The sequence below is a fragment of the Cyprinus carpio genome, chromosome B4 (genome assembly GCF_018340385.1).
Source record: "Cyprinus carpio isolate SPL01 chromosome B4, ASM1834038v1, whole genome shotgun sequence".
Taxonomy (NCBI): Eukaryota; Metazoa; Chordata; class Actinopteri; order Cypriniformes; family Cyprinidae; genus Cyprinus; species Cyprinus carpio.
In genome coordinates, this window is record NC_056600.1 from 2,149,463 (window position 1) to 2,172,407 (window position 22,945).

The window sequence follows — 22,945 nt, forward strand, 5'->3', positions numbered from 1 at the left end:
ACAGTAAAGGAGGACGATTATGCAGTTATTCTCCCACGAGCAGCGCAACCCCAGAACCAACAGGGGCAAAACACACACACACACACACACACACACAGACTTCATGACATTCAGAGTGGTGACACTCACTCCTCTCCCCATGGGCGTCGGTCTCGCTGAGGCGGCGAGTGTGTGTGTGTGTGTGTGTGTGTGTGAGCAGTCAGTCTGTTGACACACTCTGGTGATCTCTCTGCTTGTGCAACACGGCGTGTTGGAGGGATTTTTCTACATTTCACATCTGATATTCTCTGTGCAGGACTCCAGAGGCACAAAACGCTGTCAGACACGAGCTGATCTGACAGGACAGAGGAAACTGTGTGTGTGTGTGTGTGTGTTTGAGGGGCCTGGAGGTTATGGTTCATCATTGAAATAGCAGGGCACCCCTGGTGAGCTCTCATTCCATAACCCTTCACTCCAACACTTTAAGGCTTAATCAAAAGAAACATTAAACCGAAAATAACAAATCAATAAATATAAACTCAAAACTAACATCAAAACTAAAAAAAACAATCCAACATACATAATCACACTCATGTCGTTCAAAACCGTATGAGTTTCTTCAAACAGACCTGTTTATAAAACTCTAAAAAACCATCTGACATACAGTATATAATCAAAAATTGTCTGAATATATTCTACAATAGATTTGCATGAAAAAAAACAGACTCAAATTTGAGTTATTATTCACTCATGATCTAACCAACTTTTAATATTTACCATTAGAATTTGGTAAACTATGGAATAAATTTGGATTATTATCAATCCAAGCAGCTACAGCTTCAACATTTCTTTAATAGTTATAAATATACAGAATAAATGTATAGTATTATTAATGAAACTAGGTACAGTTTTAACATTTCTAAAATAAATAGCTTAACACATCTATACAATATTAATTAACCAATCTCACTGTTATTGCAAATGTCTACAGAATAAATTAGTATTACTATTATTAATGTAACTAGGTACAGCTTTAACATTTTTAAAACGAACATCTACAGTACATAAATCCATAAAATATTAATCAACTAAAGTTGTTGTTATTGCAAACATGCACTGAATATATTATTATTATAAATGTTTCTAGCTACAGCTTCAACATTTCTATAATAAACATAAATCTACATAATACCACTCAACCAGATATCTGACACAAAAGTAATGTCTGGAATTAAACACAAATGTGAAATCTTCTTGTGTTTCTGCTGTTTACACACACGCACCACTGTGGAAGATATCAGTGAAAACTTTAATAAAGCGCCTGTCTTCCATCCTCACGACTCTCTGTATAAACAAACCCAACACACTAACGAGGTAATTTAGTCAAATGCCGACACATAACCCAGAGTAAACACGGCGGGCTCACAGCCAGTCGAAATGGGAGAACATCATTCCAGTTTCTCCAAACTCTAATCAAATCTGAATTCACAGATCGCTTTTACAATGTACAGAAGCTGCGGTGTGTTTAATTTACCCCGACACACTTCTGCTCTCCGTCGGCATGGATACATTATCCCTAACTAGTGTGCTTGCTGACGGCCGGTCCGACATCAGAGGAGCGATATTTGGAAAGCGGGGGGATTCAGTGAGAATGTGTTTAGATTCAGAGACGCCTGTTTTACATCTTTACAGCCGCGGTGTGTCTGTGAGGACGCTTGAGAATGCAGGTTTTATTTGTCTGGATTTCAGTGTTTGTCCTCCAGAAACTAAAATACTGGGCTTATCTAATTCAACTGCCTTTAAACTGGATTATTGATAAGCCTGGAAGATCAAGCACACACACAGTTGAAATAAAGGTGCGTGAGAGCTTTAAAACTAGCGATCGATCAATAAGACTGGCTTAAGACTAGGTTGGAATCAACCTTTATCGGTTTAGTGCAGGTTTAAGTGTGTGCGGTTGGACTGCCCATCAGTATTCACGGCTAGTGTTCATCCTTCATTTAAAGTGCATAAAGTGGGCTAACAGTGCTGGACGCGATCCAACACAAGGTCATCAACCTAGTTTTCCCAGTGCGTTCACAGCAATCAATACACACACACACACACACCACGCTCTCTTAGTCTCGTAGGTAGATCGTTCTGGCTCTGGCAGGATTCTGGAGTCTGGATCTTCAGCCTTTCTGTCTTAGACCTGTAGTGCCAGGACAGACTGTTCCAAAAACAATGAAGCAAAGAACAGGAGACGCAGTGTAATACACTTAAACACTGGCAACAGATATACGCTCTCAAATCATCAGAGAGAAATCTTCCCAACTATGGCATTAAAAGCATAAAAAAAGATAAAGATGAGTTTACTATTTATCAACTTGAATATCTAAAGTGCCGTTCACACTACACTTTTTGTTCCAATGACTTCCTTTCTTTTGCAAACTCATGTGAATTTAAGATTAGTCGCGGTAAATTGTGGCATTTTCACATTTTGGATTTATTATATGTTGAATTGTTTTTAAAAAAGATTCCATAGAGTGTGACGTCATGTCACAAACTTTAGTTTTGATTTTGCTGCCACCACGGCCTATGCAATGAGACACTATTTGATTTGTCCAATTATTAGCTGTGCTTTAAAACCCCCAAAAGTTCACCTAATACTAGTAACATCTAAATTAAACCATTATTGTAACCTTTATATTATGTTGTAGGTCAATGCACCAATAATATAAATATAAATGCTGGCTAACTTATGATGTTTTTAAAAAGGTTTTGTAACTTTTTCTCATTTAGGGTCAACACTCTCATGAATTTATATTATGATTATGATGTTTGCGGGTCAGTTTGACCCGTATGTTTCATGGTTAAAGGCCGGTGCACAGACAAAAAACAAAAACACATGTTTAATGTATTTTAGTTGCATGCAAGTCAGTTTATCAACTACTCTTAGGTTGTCTATATTTATAGATTTAGCAGATGCTTTTATCCGAATAAACATACACTGCATACATTCTTAATAATTCATGCATATTAATTTCAATGGGAATTGAACCTATGATCTTGGCGTTGCGAGCACCATGCTCTCTATTTGAGCTTCAGGAAAGCACACAGAAAAAGTTTTTTCACACTTCTTTTGTTTCATTAACTAACTATAAATTGAAATGTAATAGAAATATTAACTATAAACTAACTTTAACTTACTTGCTCAGTCAGATTCTCTAAAAACTGTTGCTCTGCCAAAGAACTGAAAGGAGAAGAAAGTTTACATTAATGCCACCATAGCAGCACCCTTGTGGCACAGCTAAGAAGTGAGCTTCTATTTCCAGAGGCACTTGTGTTTACGTGGAGTGTGATGAGATATGATCAATGCACTAAATCATCAGCACACACTCGAACAAACGAACAGCTGCTGGTGTGTCTGGATGCAGGTGAAGCAGCAGGAAACAGATGGACTCGTGTGTCTGAGTGGCTCTACAGGACGGCAGACCCAAACACAGAAACATTTAGATTCCTCACACACTCCTCCGTTCTAATTACACAAGCCTTCTCATGCGCTTCTCCAGAGAGCCTCTTTCCAATTATCTATCTGCTAGCGATTCATCTCTTTCCATTTCTCCTTCCGACTATTACACCTCCACACATTCACTCGCTCATTTCCTCCACTGCCTCATTACGGGGAGAGACGGACGGAGAGCCACTGACGCTTCGACCGGAGGATTGAACGTAGTATGTCACCTGGAAAAAAGGTGATAATGACAAGATAAAGCTCAGGCGTTCAATATAGAAATAAATGAATGAATGTTGACCCCCTCGCTGACTCCACTCCAAATGTGTGTGTGTGTGTGTGAATACAGCTCAAATCAGTTCAGTTCACTGTACCTGAAGAACATGCCATTTACTCCACTTCACGTTCTTCCAATCCTGTATGACTTTCGTTTTTTTGGGGGAACACAAAAAGAGCTCTTTAGATGAATCATACAGTGAAAGGCAATAATGCAGTTGTGCTCCAGAATGATATGAAAAGCACGTTAATGCACATTAATTTCGAGTAAAATGAAAGCTTAATGCAAGGAACCCAACAGGGTTTGATGTCAGTGGTGTTGAACGCCGTAGGTTTTGGTGTCATGTGACTATTGTGATGCTGTAAGTTTGGCTAAGGAAGACTTGAAATATAGTGCAAAAGTTGTATGGAAAAGTTGAAGCTATTTTTGTCTTTTCCAGTACAAATAGCTACACATTCTTAAACCAGTAGACACGGTCACAAAAAAGCGTAAGACATGACTTAAGACATTTCTGAAAAATGCATCAAAATTACTTAAAATATATAAAAATAAAAAACACAAAAATACAAGAAATACAGTGGTGTGATTTCTTATTTTTTTGCATGTTTGTCACTTTAATGTTTCAGATCATCAAACTAATTTAAATATTAGTAAAAAATAACACAAGTGAACACAACATGCAGTTTTTAAATGAAGGTTTTTATTATTAAGGGAAAACAAAATCCAAAAACTACATGGCCCTGTGTGAAGAAGTGTGTTTGCCCCCTAAACCTAATAACTGGCTGGGCCACCCTTAGCAGCAAACAACTGCAATCAAGCGCTTGCGATAACTTACAATGAGTCTGTTCCAGCGGTGTGGAGGAATTTGGTCCACTCATCTATGCAGAATTGTTAATTCAGCCACACTTGGAGGGTTTTCGAGCATGAACCACCTTTTTAAGGTCATGCCACATCATCTCAATAGGATTCAGGTCATTAACTAGACCACTCCAAACCAAACACTTCATTTTTCTTCACCCAATCAAATCAGAACTTGACTTTGGATCATTGTCCTGATCAATAACCCAATTCAGAACCCAAGTTCGCTTCAGCTTGAGGTCACGAACAGATGGCCGGACATTCTCCTTCAGGTTTTTTTGGTAAACAGCAAAATTCATGGTTCCATTCATCACAGCAAGTCTTCCAGGTCCCGAAGCAGCAAAACAGCCCCAGACCATCACACTACCACCACCATATTTCACTGTTGGTATGATAGTCTTTTTCTGAAATGCGTTGTTACTTTTACGCCAGACGTAATGGGACCTTCCAAAAAGTTAAACTTTTGTCTCAGTCTACAGAGTATTTTCCCAAAGGTCTTGGGGATCATCAAGATGTTTTCTGGCAAAACTGAGAAGAGCCTTTATGTTCTTTTTGCACAGCAGTGGTTTTCGTCTTGGAACTCTGCCATGCAGACCATTTTTGCCCAGTCTCTTTCTAATGCTGGAGTCATGAACACTGACCTTAACTGAGGCAAGTGAGGCCTGCAGGTCTGTGGATGTTGTTGTGGGGTCTTTTGTGACCTCTTGGATGAGTCGTCGCTGTGCTCTTGGGGTAATTTTGGGGGCCACTTTTCCACTGTTCCATGTTTTTGCCATGTTTTTGCCATTTGTGAATAATGGCTCTCGCTGTGGTTCGCTGGAGTCCCAAAGCTTTAAAAATGACTTTATAACCTTTTCCAGACTGATAGATCTCAATTACGTTCTTTCTCATTTGTTTCTTAATTTCTTGGATCTCGGCATGATGTCTAGCTTTTGAGGATCTTTTGGTCTACTTCACTGTCAGGCAGGTCCTATTTAAGATATTTCTTGATTGTGAACAGGTGTGGCAGTAATCAGGCCTGGGTGTGGCTACAGAAATTAAACACAAGTGTGATAAACCACAGTTTTAACAGGGGGCAAACACTTCTTCACACAGGGCCATTTAGTTTTGGATTTTGTTTTCCCTTAATAATAAAAACCTTCATTTAAAAACTGCATATTGTGTTTACTTGTGTTATCTCTGACTAATATTTAAATTTGTCTGATGATCTGAAACATTAAAGTGTAACAAACACAAAAAAAAATAACAAAACAGTAATTATCCCAACACTTTTTCACAAAAATAAACTTATCCACCCAAAGTACTCATAAAACTTCAATTTTTCACTTAAATTACACAAAAAATTTTTTAATATAGCATACTTTAAAAAAACAGTCAGTTTTGACTGGGAACACCAAATTAAGTAAAGGATTTTCAGCACAGCAAAGAGATTAATCAGTATTTTTGTCTCATTTTTAATTTGTTTATGTATTTTCTAGCAAAAACAAGCAAATTATCATAAATCATTACACATTTTTAACCAAAAAAAAAGAAAAATAAACAAAAAAAACAAATTAAACTATATAAAATTTCCTGACCCCATTAAAAAATAATCAAAATGAATGAGTTTATATTATTTAAAACAAGAAACAATATCTGTCCATGGGGTATTTTTTTTTTACTTAATTCAAAGTGAAAGCAGCTTTCCTGTTCAGCTTAAACTCATTTAATTTTGATAATTATCAGAAAATAATATATAACTATAGAGAATGCATGAACACAGATAATTATCATTTGTATCAGAAAACAACACTTCATATCTTAAGTCCTTTCAATTTTTAAGTAAATATACTTTGATTAAAGAGTGTTTGTTTATTTATTTGTACAGGAAAATAAAGAAAACAGTATTCAAAATCAGACAAAAATACTAAGCCGTACATATGCACAGCTTTTTGGAGCTTAGACAGGTTGTGATCATTGTAACTTTCTTTAAAATTCAACCATCTGTGTGGAAAAGGCCAGTGTATTTGTGAAGTGTTGGAAGTGGATTTACAGCGAGAAACAGTGTCATGCACTCAACTGCTCAGCGTTTCACTCTTCAGTGCATTAACTGAGTCGCCTGGCTTCAGTACAGCAGAGAAAAACAAAATCTCTGAACTGCTTGGGGAGACGCCAGCAGCGGCAGATTGTTCCTGTAACCCCACTAACCCACTGACTGAAAAAAACAGAAAAGGGCTGAGGATTGAACCTTGAGGGCCCCCAGACCCAGAGGAGATTCCTTTTATCGTCAGCTTTTATTACATGTTTTCTGTACAAACACCATGACCCACTCAATAACTCACGAGCGACCAGATGAAACGATAACGGGAAGCAAGCTTTGGTTAGAAACAATATTCTTCACTACCAAACATGGCTCAAATATGGAGCAACAGCAAAGACTCGCCCTGGAGACAAAACGATCAGTCCCACAACAACTGAAGTTTGTGTTTGCTCAGGACATTAAAAGGAAAAATTGCCTTTCCTTTTATCTGAAACATCAGTTTTTCTGTGTGGACCTCAGGTACTAAAACTGAGATATTAATATAATTCTCTATATGTACCTGAGGCATGTGGAAAGTTTGTGAAATTACATTAATTTTAAATTAATATTTTTAATTATTAACAGTATCAGATGTTTCTCTCCTTACATACTTACAGAGAAACAAAAATAGACACAAATGAATCAATAGTTGTCATACAGCAAGTGTATATGATCATAAAATTAATGGTAACACTTTACAATAAGGTCTTATTAGTGGACTAACATTACCTAACAATAAACAGTACATTTGTTGCAGTATTTAAAAACCTTCATTAAACTTAGTGAAAATACAGTACAAATGAATGAAAGTACTACTTTTATTGTTCATGTTAGATTTGATTTCTGGGGGAAAACATATATGTGTATATGCAAGTTAATTAAATGTTTCTGCTTAAAAAGTTACAATTATTTATTTGAATTAAGTTTATTTATCTTAGGCCATTGGCAGCTATTTTGTCTTGTTTTAAGCATAAACACATTTAATTTTGATTAACATAGTAAGTAAATGTTGAGATATTAGTACTACAAAACAGACAAAGAAATTAATAAAAAATTACTTTTTGTAGTGACTAATATTAATAAATGCTTTGGAAATATTTTTAATTGTTAGTTCATGTTAACCGATCTACTTAAGTAACATTAACAAATGGGAACTTACTGTAAAGTGTTATCAAATGAATGTGAATAGCAGCTTAAGTCAATTATTGATATTCAACCCAAACTCATATTTGTTAATCTGAGCACAGTTTTGAGAGACACTTAAGGTCTTTTTCTCAGGAGAAACATCTAGAAGCCTCTGACTAATCAACGTCAGATAGAGGAGTTTAAATAAGAAGCTGTACGAATCGTCATTTTTTGAGGTCTTTAGGCAGTGCTTTAGTACAGAGCTAATCTGAGTGAGCGCGGAGGGCTTGTACATCCCGTTTAAAAGCCCCCCAGAGGCTCATCCCCGGGATACGTCTGACGACTGCGGGGTTATTGGCCTCTGAATGCTGCTCCACTGCTGTGACTTTGAGAGATCAGCGCTCTGTTCTAGATCACAGACATCGGCGGCTGAGCGAGGGACTTGGAAAAGCTCTGATGGTATCAGGTGTGTGTGTGTGTGTGTGTGTGTGTGCTGCTCAGGCAAAGGAGAGTGTTTTCCTCTTCCTTTTAATGAAATATCACGGCTACGCGTTTTTGATTGCTTTCTGTGGTTAATTCAAGTTTTTAAAGCTTTTATCTTTTGGATGAGCACACGTAAAAATGAAAGATTATTTGATAGGGCTTCTTTTTGTAGTTTTACCACACGTCTCCGTTTTTTTAATAGCCATTTTGCTGTGTTTGAAGATTTGCACCCGTGTCTCACTTCAGCACTTTGCACTTTCGGTAGATGTTTTCGCTCGCCAGATTGCATCTGTTTATTGTAACGTTTTTTCATTTTGAAAGGATTTCACTGTTTTTGCTCAAGTTCTTCATATATGGCAGCTTATTGTGGGGCTTGTAATTACACCATTAGTGTTGCTCTGAAAGGGAAATGAAAGCCTTCGAGCCAAAGAAATGACATTAAAATGAAATGGCTAGAAATTTACATCCCAAACAGACAGCTGAAAACACTGTGCTGTTTCTAAAAGGCTTTCTGAAAACACTGCAGTCTTAGTGAAATTACAGGTCGCGATGTTAACAAAACTTCTCCTGTGGTTTCCGTCAGTGAATTCAGGACGGGTTTATGTTTTAGCTGTAGATTCGAGCCGATGTGCTGTCGTTATATGTGGTCTAACAGTGAACGCTCTAATACTGCAGTGTATGAGAGGCTCTTAAAAAGCCAAAAAGAGACCCAGTTTTCCACACAGCAGAATCTGCCTGTTCTGATTACCGGTTCAGTCTGGAGAGCAGGTATGGAGAGGTTTTGACTGAGAGTTTATTCCCGAGAGCTCCGGTGCTGTCACACTCAGAACCGGTCCTGGCATTTACATCTCCAGACAGCAGAACATCGCCCTGGGCCTGGAAAGTACCACTTCCAGTCTGGAGCTCGTGGAAGAACGACCTTGTTATACTAGCGGCTCGTTTCAGGCGGAGCTTCAAAAAGACACATAATAAAAATGAAAATTATCATAATCTACAAATAAAAATATAACACTATAAATTTTTCATATATTAGGACTTACATTGTGACATTATTTTAATGACAATTAAACACATCTACCATGAAATGTACATTACTGTAAAAAATAAATATAAAAAAAAAAAAACAACTGTTTTCAAAATTTAACAATAACAGAAATTACAAAATGAAAAAAAATAACCAGAAATGCAAAATAAACAATAAAAGGAATTACAAAATGAAGGAAAAAAAAAACCTAAACAAAATAAAACATTTGGATGAATTACAATAATGGGACTAGCACTGCGATATTATTTATAACACATTTACCCCGAAATGCACATTAAAGTAATGTGAAAATATTTTTTAATTATTATTTATTTATCATATATTGGCCTTTAATTCATGATCAATTAAATTGTAATTTATGCCAATTTAAAATATTTGTACTACAGTATTTTTATTTTTTATGTACTAAAGAAAATAATGCATTACAGCAATTACAATCACAATTAACTAACAAAAATTACAAAATAAAAATTAAAAACTAAAAATGAAGCATTTGGATGTGTTACAGAGATGAGAATTTGAGGGACAATGTGCTTAACTGCAATTAAATGTAAAATCTACATACATAATCCATCTTTTTCATCTACTACAGCTTTCTCAAGAAATCAGTATTTAAGAAAATGACAGAAAAAATGAAAGAGCATATTTAACGTCACAGATATTTGGACATTTCAGCAGCTCAATATGCTTCAGAAGAGAGAACCTGTCAAAATGTTTCATTATGAATATGAAACTATAGAAATAACTGCTGCTTCAATATCATAACCTCATTTCCAGCTCTCTCTCTATTTTTTCTCTCCGTGTCACTGAGATCTGACATGTACTGGAACACAGTGCTGCATATATATATATATATGTGTGTGTGTGTGTATGTGTGTGTGTGTGTTACTGTGGATGTATATACACATATGCATGTTTGAAATGAAACTTCAGCCTTGAGGTCATCTATATATTCTATGCATATTGAAAAATTTGTATACAGTCTCCATAATATGTGTATTCTGTCTTGAATCTGTCGTGCTGATGATGACCTTGTCTGTGGATCTGAGGTTTAGCATCGATGTGTGTGTGTGTGTGTGTGTTCACACCCCACCATCACTCAACAATCAGCCAACCATAACCATAAATCTGACAGCGGCGCGGTCGGGGAAGGCGTCAGATGCTCTGGAAGTGTGTTCTGGAGTGTGTGTGAGATATCCCCGCTGCTTCTCCCCCTCTCATCTCTGACAGGCAGGAAAGGGCCATTGGTCACACATGTGTCCGGTGGCTTTGAAGTGTTTTCTGCCGTGTTAGCGGTCAGGGGGGCTTCATCGCTGTGATTTTTCCCTGGAGACCGAGCAGGTATCCTGCCGGAGAGCTTTCTGCTGAGTTTAAAGTGCTTTATATGTGCCATAATTAACCCACAACATCTGTCCTGCTAAGAGACTTTAATCAGACTTTGAAAGCCTAATTAAAATTTTAACTGTACGATATATATATATATTTTCCAAGTAGAAAGTGAAATGGCGTGTACAACCTACTGACTTATGTTATGTGACATATATCAAAATATAACTGGAAATTCAATGAGATTAAAATGTAGGGCAGGACTTTATCCTCGGGGGCTGATTGGAAGAGTGTTTTATGGCAGAAATGAACACGTCTTACATGGTGCTTACACGTTAACACAATGATTACACGGTGAATCTCATGAAACTATATACACTCATGAAAATATATATTTTAGATTGTGGCATTTTTTTTCATAACAACTAAGCACAAGCATTATATGCAAAAACAGTTATTTAAATTGAACACAATTTAAAGTAACAAGTATTTAAACATCATGGTTTTATTCCTATAATAAATAAGAATAATTAAATAGCCACCATTGACAATAAGAGGAATTACAAACTATTTTGTTCAAGTCAAATGTCCAGATGCATTACAATAAAGAAAGAGAATTAGGGGGAAATTAGCTTAAAATTAACTCACGATAGAAAAAAAAAAAGTAACGTGTCTTTTAATGAAATGAAATAAAATATAATTATTTTCAAACAAGCAAAAAATAAATGATTTGCAAAAAAAAAAAAAAAAACGTATTTAAATGGAAAATTTGTATTATCAAATTTTTTTTTTTAAATGTTTTTTATTAACCAAATTTTTAAATAGTCACCACTGAGAATAATGTATTTTATTTATTATACATTTTATTTGCAAAACTAAATTCTTTAAATTAAACACTAGTATTATAAAAAAATTAATTAAAAATAACCATATTTAGCATAGATAAAAACCATATATAAATAAAATGTTTTTGAGAATAATGGGAATTAAAAACAATCTTTAAAAAATTTGGAGAATTTGAAGAAAATGAGCTTGAATGTCATTAAAATAAACTCTCAATACAAAACAGGCTTAATTTTCTGTATGGAATGAAATTAAACAATTTTTTATTTCTCTTCTTTTGATTTTAGAGTGGAATGTGAGCTGGACATGCTGTGATGAGATTCACCAAGTAATTATTTGACTGCTACTCATGATTATTACAAAAAGGACAATAATTTTTCCTTTTTAAGCGAAGCCATAAATGAAGAATTGTTCAACAAGACCAGGAAAGTAAATAGGGTCAGTTTAGATGTCATGTTGACTTGAAGTGATCGCCACATCAGGTATAATGAGGCTAAATCACACACACTCCTCTCCAAAACGTTACAGATTTATAACACTCGTCGACTGACTTTACCGACCTGCGGAGTTCTTACATCACCACGTTACAGCTGTGTGTGTGTGTGTGTGTGTGTGTGTGTGAGAGACACATCACAACGACTGATTGAGAATGTCTGCTCTGCATTTCGATGGCAGCCCCAGTGCATGCTGGGATTGATTGAGCTGTCCCGGCGCCCCCCAAACCTGTCAGCCGCTGGAGTTATGACATCATCAGGCCCCTCATAAGGCTCTCCATTGTTTTGAAATGAAAGAACATCAATTTCCTGCCCAGTGAAGCCTACGGGATGATTTGTGGCTGCTATTATTCTGCCAGAGTGTGGCGAGAGCGCAAAAATAAGGACACTGAGAGAGAAAGAGGAAAGAAACGAGGAAAGTTCTCTCTGTCTAATCACCTGAGACAGGTAACACCGCTGCATACCTGCCACATCCGCATACGCAGAGGCCCCTAAAGCAATTTAGACTCATAAGACACTTAATAATGAGCATTCTGCCATACTCACACTTCATCACGTATTGACGACTTCTCTTCTGTGAACTACAGAAACCGGAGAGTTGCAGACTCAGTGCTTATTCGTAATAGAGACGGATGCTGTCGAGCGATGAAAAGAATAAAAAACACCATAAGGATATAATTAAAATATTTCATTTTAGATTAAACCAGATTAAATGAGTACAAAGCCAATGAAATACAGAATCATGAAACCAAAAAAAAAAAAGCAAATACTAGGATATATTTTTTTACATTTTATTTATATTAAATGTTTTTGAATATATATATATATTAATATATTTAAGTTGTATATTTATATATATTTTTTTACATTTTATTTATATTAAATGTTTTTGAAAGATTAGATACAAAATACTATAATAATAATAATTAAATTGTGAATCACTGTTTTCTATTGTAATATATTTTAAAAGTAATTTAAAGCTGAATTTTCAGCATCATTTCTCCAGTCTTCAGTGTCACATGATCCTTCAGAAATCATTCTGATATTGCTGCTTAGATAACATTTTTTTATTATTAGTGTTGAAAACAGTTGTGCTGATTTAATTTCGGGGGGAAAATGTGATACTCTGATTTTCAAATTCAATTGTTTGAGCAAGTTAGATAAAAAAAAAAAAAAAAAAAAAAAAAAAAAATAGTACTTTTATTCAGCAAGGATGCATTAAATTGATCGAAAGTGGCAAAAGTAAGCATAACTGTTCCAAACTTTTGACATCAATGTCAAACCTGGCTGAAGCAATATATGTGACCCAAATGAGATTTGACAACAGCAGAGTCAAATAATGACTTGAATTTTGGTGTTTAGTTCACACAAAGTACTTTATGAACTTCTGAAGACTTAAAAATAATGCTTTTGAAACGTATAGATCACTTTCATTTGTCATTTTTGGATCTTGACAGCCCAATATACAAAAACCTCACACTGCACATCGTGCAATATATCCTCTTTCCACAGAAGAGTGTAAGTCATGCAGTTTTGGAATGACATGAGCGGGAGAAAATGATGGCAGAATGTCATTTTTGGTCGAAGTGTCCAGATTTTTCTGGGTGCATTGTACCTAAACACCCACCTAGCTCTCAAACGGGCAGCGGCTGTCTATCCGTGTTTCTCGACGGGCTTTAATCTATCAGCGCACCATAGAAAGTGCTGAACGAGGCGGAAAGTTTCATCAGGGAAGTTGCTGTCTTGGTGATACAGTGAGATCAGCTTTTCATACCAAAATGAGAATTTCACTTTTTCAAAGGCACAGCCGTAAACTTTCACCCAGAGATTCACACACACACACACTCAACAATGGTTTCTAAAGAGTTTGTGCTTATATTAAGAGCACACTTCCACAGACGTTCGGTGTTCTCCGGGCAGATTGGAGCCGTCACACCGCGTGAGGCCGGACAATAGCGTGGGTTATCAGACAGACGCACCTGAGCACGCAGGATTAATCCCGCCGCAGACACACAACACGGCTCCAGGATCCGCCGCTGTGTTTGCTGCTCACCGCTGCTCTCTGCATACTGATGGGATACTGTTGTCTAGTTGATTAATTCGGGGGAAGTTGAGTATCAGCCGCTTCTGTGCGCATGAGAGCGTGTGTCATTGTGTTATCTGTATTTCAGCACTGTGTTCCGGCCCGAAGTCCTGTTTCCCAAAATTATCTGCAAACTGAATTACATCTAGAGAGCACAAAACGCTGCGAGTGTTTCCTAGCGGTTTGATCAGAACAACAGGTTTGATGCTGGAGGAAATTTCGAGACTTGTTTGCAGAAGTATGGGTTTGGGTTGAGTTTAGGTTATTAAAGAAAGAAAACAGCAACTTATTATTATAAATATTTAATGTTTTATTAATTTTGCACTGGTAATCCTTGCATTTTGGACAGAAAATTCAGGCGAGAAACACATTTCAATTTTTTTACTTGGCAGGAACACTGCAAATGTGTTAATAACCATATGTGTAATTATTCAGAACTCAGAAACAGAAACTTTTTCTTTGCTGCTGCTTACATTTTTGGGAAAACTGTGATATATTTTCTTTTTCAGGATTCTTTGATGAATAGAAAGTTCAAAAGAACAGCATTTATTTAAAACGGAAATATTTAGTAATTTTATAAATGTCTGTACTGCCACTTTTAATCAATATAATGTCACTTTTTATTATTTATTGCTGAATAATTTATTTGTTTAACTTTCTAATAGCAGTATATCATGCTTTTCTCAAACATATTCAGCATGACGATTATTTTCAGCATTGATAATAATCAGAAATGTTTCTTGAGCAGCAAATCAGAATATAAGAATGATTTCTGAAGATCATGTGACACTGAAGACTGGAGTAATGATGCTGAAAATTCAGCTGCGCATCACAGAAATAAATTACATTTTACTATATATTCAAAAAGAAAACAGTTATTTAAAATTGTAAAAATATTTCACTATTTTTACTGTATTTTATGAACAAATAAATGAAGCCTTGTTGAGCAGAACAATCTTTTTTTAACTTACTCAGCAAGATGCTTAATCTTCAAAGTGTTGCTCCAACATGATGACAGCAGTTGATCTGAAAGAAAAAATCGACAAGAGAAAAACTAAACTAATATAAAAAATGTATGCAAATTCTTGAAAATGTATGGCAACATTAAGAATGCATTAGGTAATGAAATGTGCATGTACAGTATCAGAATAATGCAAATTACACTCGCGCAGCTAGAACCATCTGTGTTCACTTACAAAGTATATTTCGGGCCAAAAAGGGAGTGTGCAATTTTGCAGTCGGTATGAGTCGTGTCAGGTCACAGCTCTCATTAACAGGCCGATCTCTACTCAGAACGAACAAATCACAGACATAATAAAACTTCCCAAATAATTCAGCACAATAATCAGAGATGTCAGACAGCAGCTTTAATCCGTCATCTCTTCCGGCTGTTAGTGTGTGGGGTCGTGTGTTGACTTTTAATTTTAGGATAATGTGGCAGCACATTAGAATCTCGTTAATGCTCCAAAAAACATAGGAAAACGTTTAGACACGGGTTCGTGATTGAAAAATCTTTTGATGTTAAAGCTTCTGCTTAAACGCTTGGAATCAGTTCTGCAGACACACTGTGTAAATTTTAATTAAAACAATTATAATAGCTGTATAGTGAAGGGAAAGAATCATCACATCTGCAGCGTACCAGTTCCTCCTTAAATAATGTTCAAAAATATCCCAGGATGCATCTGATGAAGTTGGTTGATGAATGTCAAGAGCGAGCAGTGCTGGAATCTAGACAAAGAAGCAGCTCAAATATAAGAAAGTTTTCATTTGTATTACATATTTTGATCACTGCATCATTCGCACACCAGTGTTATTTTAGTATCAAAGGGAAACTATTGTAGTTTTTATTCATATTTTGAATATTTACATTACATACAATATTTTGTACAGTACATCAACATTATTTAGTTTCAGTGATTTTGTTTTTAGCTTTTTAAAGTATATACAATATATAAACAGTATATTACATTTAATTATCATTAATACATTTAAGTAAAACAAAATAAAAGTGCAAAAAAATAAAAAATGCTGTTTTGTCAACTAGCTTAAATTAAAAATGTATATATATAACTTTAAGTGACTTTTTTTACTGTTTTAGTTTCAGTAAGCTATATTAACATTGTTTCTTAATATATTTAATAAGTTATTTTATTTAGTATATTCCATTTTCATTTTAGTTTTAGTAATGTTGTGTATTTTTTATATTTATTTTTAAATATGTCTATATAGTTTTATTAATATAAGTATATTTCAGTTTTAGTTATTTTAGTACATAAATTTAAACTTTATGAAAATGAGAAATGATTCTTTGCCAACTAGCTGAAATTTGTATTATTATTATTTTACTTTATTTCAGTTAACATTTATTTCAAGTAACCAATTTTTTTTACCGTTTTTTTTTTTTTAAGTTAACTACAGTATAATAACAGTCCTAGATTTTTAATTGTGTTATTTCAGAGTTTCATTTTAATACTATTCTAACATGTGAAAATTAATCATAATAAACCATGACTAAATGAGTCCAAACCTTTGACTTTCAGTGTATCTCAACATATAAACAGAGACATTTAACTGAACTAAAAAACATTTTAACAGACCACACATTCTCTACGAGCGTGTATTTGTCCATCTGTTCATCTGAACGGAGCTGTTTGTTGTGGGTTAAACAGAAGGCCACTTCCTAGTGCTAACCTCTGGTTAACCCACATTTCTGCTCCCGCGTCTATCTGGGATCTTCCCCGCTGCGGAAAGTCTTGCAGAAGAAAATTAAATTTTAAACGGCTGCTCCCTGCAAATCTTTCATTGTTGATTTAATTATGTCTCACAGAGCAATACCTCGACCCCGACCTCACTCTCAAACACACACACACACACACACACCGAGCCGCTGGAGACCAGTCAAGGTTCCTCTAGCTGTTGGCTGATAATACTGACACAATCATCCTGGTTCTTCACTACTGCCAACGATAAAGACTTCATGTCATGGGAAACAGGTTTCCAACAAAGAGTTCATTCTACTAAAGGAAACATTTCAAAACTTAAGCACTCAAAACCTCTTCTCCGGTTCTAAATGAGCATTTATTGAAACTAAACAGTAAAAACATTCATTCTGAAACTTTTAAAGAAATCTGCACTTGTTCGAAACATTATGATTTTTTAAAATAAGTCTCTTTTGCTCACTAAAATTGCATTTAAAATTGTAAAATATTATTACACTTTCAAATAACTGTTTTGTAAGTGAATATATTATACTATAAAATGTAATTTATTCCTGTGATGCACAGCTGTATTTTCAGTATCATAACACCAGTCTTCAGTGTCACATGATCTTCAGAAATCATTCTAATATGATGATTTGCTGCTCAATAAACATTTCTGATTATTATCAATGTTGAAAACAGTTGTGCTGCACAATATCTTTGTGAAACCCGTGATACACTGCCATTCAATGTTAAAAAACATCAATGTCAATGCTAATCAATGTTTTAACCCTATAAATGTTTAAAAAAACAAATACAAATATTTTAAATTGTAATAATATTGCACGATATTAGTTTTTACTATATTTTTGATCAAATAAATCCAGCCTTGTGGAGCAGAAGAGACTCTTTCAATGAGATTAAAAACTCTTAATTATTAAAAATCCCTTATGTCATTCCAAATCTGTAGAACGATGTTCATACTTTGTGTGATGAATTGACCATAAGCTGTTCAATAATAATCTTTGTGAGCTCTCAAATCTCACTCTTGACATCAAGGACGCCAAATCTCTCCAATCTAAATCGGAGGCACAAATGTGAGACCGTCATTTAACCAATTCCTGTACAGAGAAGCACTAGCTCTGTCACGGACAGATGTCAAGGACTTCAGGCTATCATTTAGACTAATATCTTCCTAAATGGGTTTCATGGTCTAGTGAAGAGTTTATTTATCACTACTCGCCCAGGCAATGGCGTCATAAAGCAGCATGCGATATCACCATCACCAGTGTCATGAAGGTTTCTACTGAGGTGAAGGGGCTCGCTCAAGGGTACGGTGGAGATTGTTCATAACTCGCCCCTCATGGGGTCAAACCATCAACCTTCTGGTTACCAGCGCTGAGCTTTAACCATTACACCGCATCCCATAATCTGGCCCAGAGCAGATGTTGCCATGGTGATGCCCTGCACTGAAAACTGCGCCACTGTTGTGACATGCAAAATGCTAATGAAGGCCAAAGTCACCTCATTAACCCGCAAATGTTCCCGCGCTGAAAACAAGACAATGGTTTTCTTAGCAAGCCGCTTGGGCGGCATAATGGAATAATGGATCAAAGGATGACTTCTGTTCTTTTAAAAAAAATAAAAACATTCCAATATACTAGAGTACTGGACATATTGTAACATTCGCAAGAGAGAAATCCTCCCCAGTCCACCCAGAAGATCAAACTACAACTCATTAGCATATGACCACCCACATTTGCATATCAAGAACTACTGCATATTCAGCCACTTGACCCGCAAGGATAATTATGCTGAAGCAGGTTAGAGATTACTAAAAGAGCATATTTGCATATAGAACTCTTAAAGGTACAGTAGCAAAAACAGCCTGTAAAATTAAAGGGATAGTTCACCCAAAAATAACAATTCTGTCCTTGTTTACTCACCCTCAAGTTTATCCAGATCTCTATGAGTTTCTTTCTTCTTTAAGAAGATATTTTAAATAATGTTGGTAACCAAACAGTTGCCGGTAGCCATTGACATCTATAGTATTTTCTTCCATTCTATGGAAGTAAATGGCTACCACCAACTATTTGGTTACCAACACTCTTCAAAATATCTTCTTTTGTGTTCACCAGAAGAAAGAAACTCATACAGGTTTGGATAAACTGGAGGGTGAGTGAATGATGACAGATTTTTTTCATTTTGGGTGAACTATCCCTTTAATTCACGCACTGTGAAAATTATTTTTCAGAGATTAATGGAGTATGTTTTACTTTAAAATACTGCTTTAGCTTTTCTACCACAAAATTTCATGCTTAATTCAATGTTTTACTTGCCATTTTATGTAATTGTTTAGGAAAATTATCTGAGTGTATATTGTTTATACACCATTTTTTAAGGTGTTAAACTCTAATGTGCAAAACATACGCCTATTTTAACATGCAGAATATGGGTGTTTTAAGCAACAAATTAGGAATTTAACATTTCCAATTCCACTAATGATTCTTTTGTTCTGATTCAGTGAGTCACTCGATTGATTCAGTCTGAGAACTCTTGAAAGATTCATAAGAAAGAACCGGTTCATAAGAATCATTTGTTCACAAATTTGACAATAAGAACCGTTTATGCAACCAAACATCTTGAAATGCATTCAGGACCAGTGTTTATTTATTTATTTTTCATAAGTGGTTCAGAATAACTAATATAATTACGACACAAAGCACGATCTGAGCGTGAGCGCCGCGTCGGGGGGGTTGGTTTGGGATTTACAAAGCATTGAACGGCTGTCAACACGCGCACGGAACACACTCTCCAGGGGACTCGTGCAAATATCAACACACACAAACACGCTTAAATACCTCTGAGGGTTAAAGACAATATAAAGTTTCTCACAGGACGCGGTCTGCATTAATCTGAGCAACACAAACCATTATGCTCACATGTTTGTGTTTACTTTCTGAGACTTCAAGGACAAGTTTGTCCTCAAAAGCGAGCTTAATCTGACAAACCTCCCTTTGGGTATATACAGGGACGTCCTTTATTGACAAAACCAGTCGTACATAAAATAAATCTTGTATTTAATTCAAAAAATGTGTTTCTTTGAGGGGTACATGCAGTAAAAAATTTGTCTGTCTAACTGAATGTGAAAATTGAAAATGAAACCAAGAAACCAAAGCACTGATAAAATTCCATACATTAATCGTGACAAAAACACAAAATAACAAGGAAGAGATTGATTTTATAGATGATTAATTATCAATAATAATGCACTATAAGAATGATACACTACACAAGCCTCTCTTAAAGATTTCTGATAGCCAGTTTTGCCTTGGCTAATGCATTTGTGCAGACAGTGTGTGCGTGTTTGTGCATGTATCATGACAGATTGTTTATAGACGCAACATATCTCCGTCTCAAGGTCCAGCGACCTTCTTAAACGATTCCTCAAGCTCTCAATCCCAGAGAGATGGACTCAAAGAGAGACAGACGGTTGTGATCTGTTAGGTGGGAGTCGTCGGATCTAAACCTCGTGTAAACTCACACTCGAGGGACGCGTCTGCGCAGACGCAGGCTTTTTAATTGGTTTCATTTGAATGACTGTAAAAGCCACTGCGTTATTAGATTATATTTATCCCCGCAGCGAGGCTGCTTACATCAGCGCTGAAAGAGAGATTAATGTACAGAATTTTAAACTGCGCTTTAATATTCCGTACAGATTTATCCAAACAGCTGCGTTGAGCCACTCAGATTGAGCTCTGTGCAAAGAAGATTTACCGCCATTACATGCGAGAACTGCACCGCGGCTCTTCAAGGGTTCAAAAAACCCTTCAATCTCTTGATTACCAGAGAAAATGACTTCAGCTTGTCACTCGGTTTGTAAAAGCAGAGAACAAATGCATTTTGATTAATGCAAGATGTTTAAAAGCTTCAAATGTGCAGCTTCAAGCACTTAAAATAATTGTTCCATACAAAACAAAGTGTGTTATTTGAGCTGCAAAGAGTCTAAATCATCTATTTAGCACTACGGACTGCTGTAAACAAATTTGTTTCAGAAATGATTTTCTTTGGAAATTACACCACAAGCGCTGTCCGTATACGGCTTAAGTTGCATTGAACCCGGAACATCCCTCCAACAAAGCGTCGGGCGCAAGGCGCTTTACACAAAACAGCAACACTACCTGAAAGAAAACAGCCGACCGGTGTCCTTTAATGTCCCGCGGGTGCAGAAGTCCAGCCAAACGCGGCCACATGTTTCAGCTCCAGTGAAAACACTTCAGCGCTGACATTAACAAGAGCCCTATGTTCCCCGTATCAAATTCCACACGTTCGCCAAAAACCATGCAGCATTTCTGAGCACATTCCTGGCAGGCGTGATACGCTAAAAGACAAATCGCAGATGAGATCCCTTCAATTTCTAGATGAGATGTTGAGATGTATGAGATGTTTGCTGATTATATCTCAAACTGTACTCAGATTTACCAAGACAGCTTGCAATCAAAGATCTCGATATGATTTCTAATCAGCATCTGCTGAAGATAAACTAGTGGTCTCCAAATGAAAAAGTCATTCTTTTGAGTCAGTGCATTGGTTGGTTTGGTTCACCAACTGAGCGATTTGTTCGTGGACTGGACTGAATCAGTCTGGGAAGTTAATGGCTCCTCAACTCAATGAGTCAGTCTAAGCGCTTCTCGACTGTCCGTTTCAGACACGTCTGACTCTAAATGAGCCGGGAACCATCTGTACGGATGCTTTAGCTGCAGAACTGTAATGCAGCTCATGAATATTTGTCACAGTCATATTCAACATGCAGGGAAAGCCCAGACCCGAGACATTATGGAGTATGAACATTAATCTCAATTAAGGTGCAAAACACTGGGACATGAATCGCAATACGCAAAACGCCCTATAATTAATATACCTTAATTACATAAAAACTTAATCAACAGCAATGTGTGTCTACATATGGCTTTATTAAAACATGTTCCAGAATGTAATACGCCACAGCGGACATTAGTGACGAGAAATTAAATGAAGAAGATAATTGTTTCTTTTTGTTAAGGGTAATTGAAACACAGCGTTCAAAAGAACCAATTCATAGAAATGCTTTGGACTATTATTTTTACTTACCTTTCAAAAGTGTAGAGATCATCTGAGCCTGATTTAAAGTGTATGATACCTGAAATACAGAAATGATTTTAATTCTATTAATTCTACACAGAGTTATCATTAACTAAAACAATAAAAAACATTTTCATTTCTGGAAATAAAATAAACACTAACAGAAATCAAACATTAACCTATTTTAAAATATAAACTTGTTTTATTTTGCCAAAGGCAACCTTTCTCTTTTTCATTTAGTTTAATATTAAACAATAAGTACTAAAATCTACATAAAAAAATGGAAATGAAAACAGAAAATATCAAATCTAATTCAAAATATTAACAAAAATCATAATAGTATATCAATGCTTCTAAAATAACATTGATTCTAAATTAACATCTATTTCTTATTTATGTCTTTTTAACTTTGGATAAAAATATTTTTATAACTATAACTATAAATACTAATGCTTATGTTTATGCAAAATCTCAAACTGTTCAGTTAAAAATGCTACTCGAGTCTCAGAATAAATAGCTTTTAAATAGTGTATTTTATGCAAATAATACATGAAATAAGCAGAAACGATGTTAAAGAACATACATCTAATTAAACAAGTGACAATATATTGTATAACCAATAATTGGCCTCTCTCTCTACAAATGTGCATTTTATGCACATTATTATGCATCTTCTTGTGAGAGGTTTGAAAGCGAGAGCAACAGAGATTCATGTGTGAGTGTTTGTGTTTAATAAACCCAAAGGGACTGAATATTCCAAACTGGATGTTACTCAAGCCTCACTGTGCCCTTCACAATGTCACCGCCTGCACATTATTGCGTTAGAATCACACACACACACACACACACACACACACACACACACACAAATGTGCTTGTTAACTCCTGAGATATTGTATAATATGCATGTCATAAAAACCTCTTATTAACAAGACAAAATCAGCTGCGTGTAAAAGTGAAGTATGATGTTTCTCCTGAAGGCAGAGAGACTGTCATCTCACACACACACACACACACACATGCTCACATACTCCCACATACTCATACGCTCCAGACCTTC

The 22,945-nt window shown here is 35.7% G+C and overlaps 1 protein-coding gene and 1 long non-coding RNA gene across 2 annotated transcripts in view; one reads left to right on the forward strand and one right to left on the reverse strand.

Annotated features, from left to right (window-relative positions):
• LOC109072325 (muscarinic acetylcholine receptor M2-like) overlaps positions 1 to 22,945 on the forward strand; it is a 72,517-nt gene that overhangs the window by 6,659 nt on the left and 42,913 nt on the right. The gene's annotated exons all lie outside the window — the stretch shown is intronic.
• On the reverse strand, positions 3,286 to 9,224 carry LOC109049265. The gene is made up of 3 exons (XR_006154447.1): positions 9,023 to 9,224; positions 3,847 to 3,896; positions 3,286 to 3,702 (listed from the first exon to the last, which is right to left on the reverse strand). It is a non-coding gene; the product is annotated as an uncharacterized LOC109049265 (long non-coding RNA).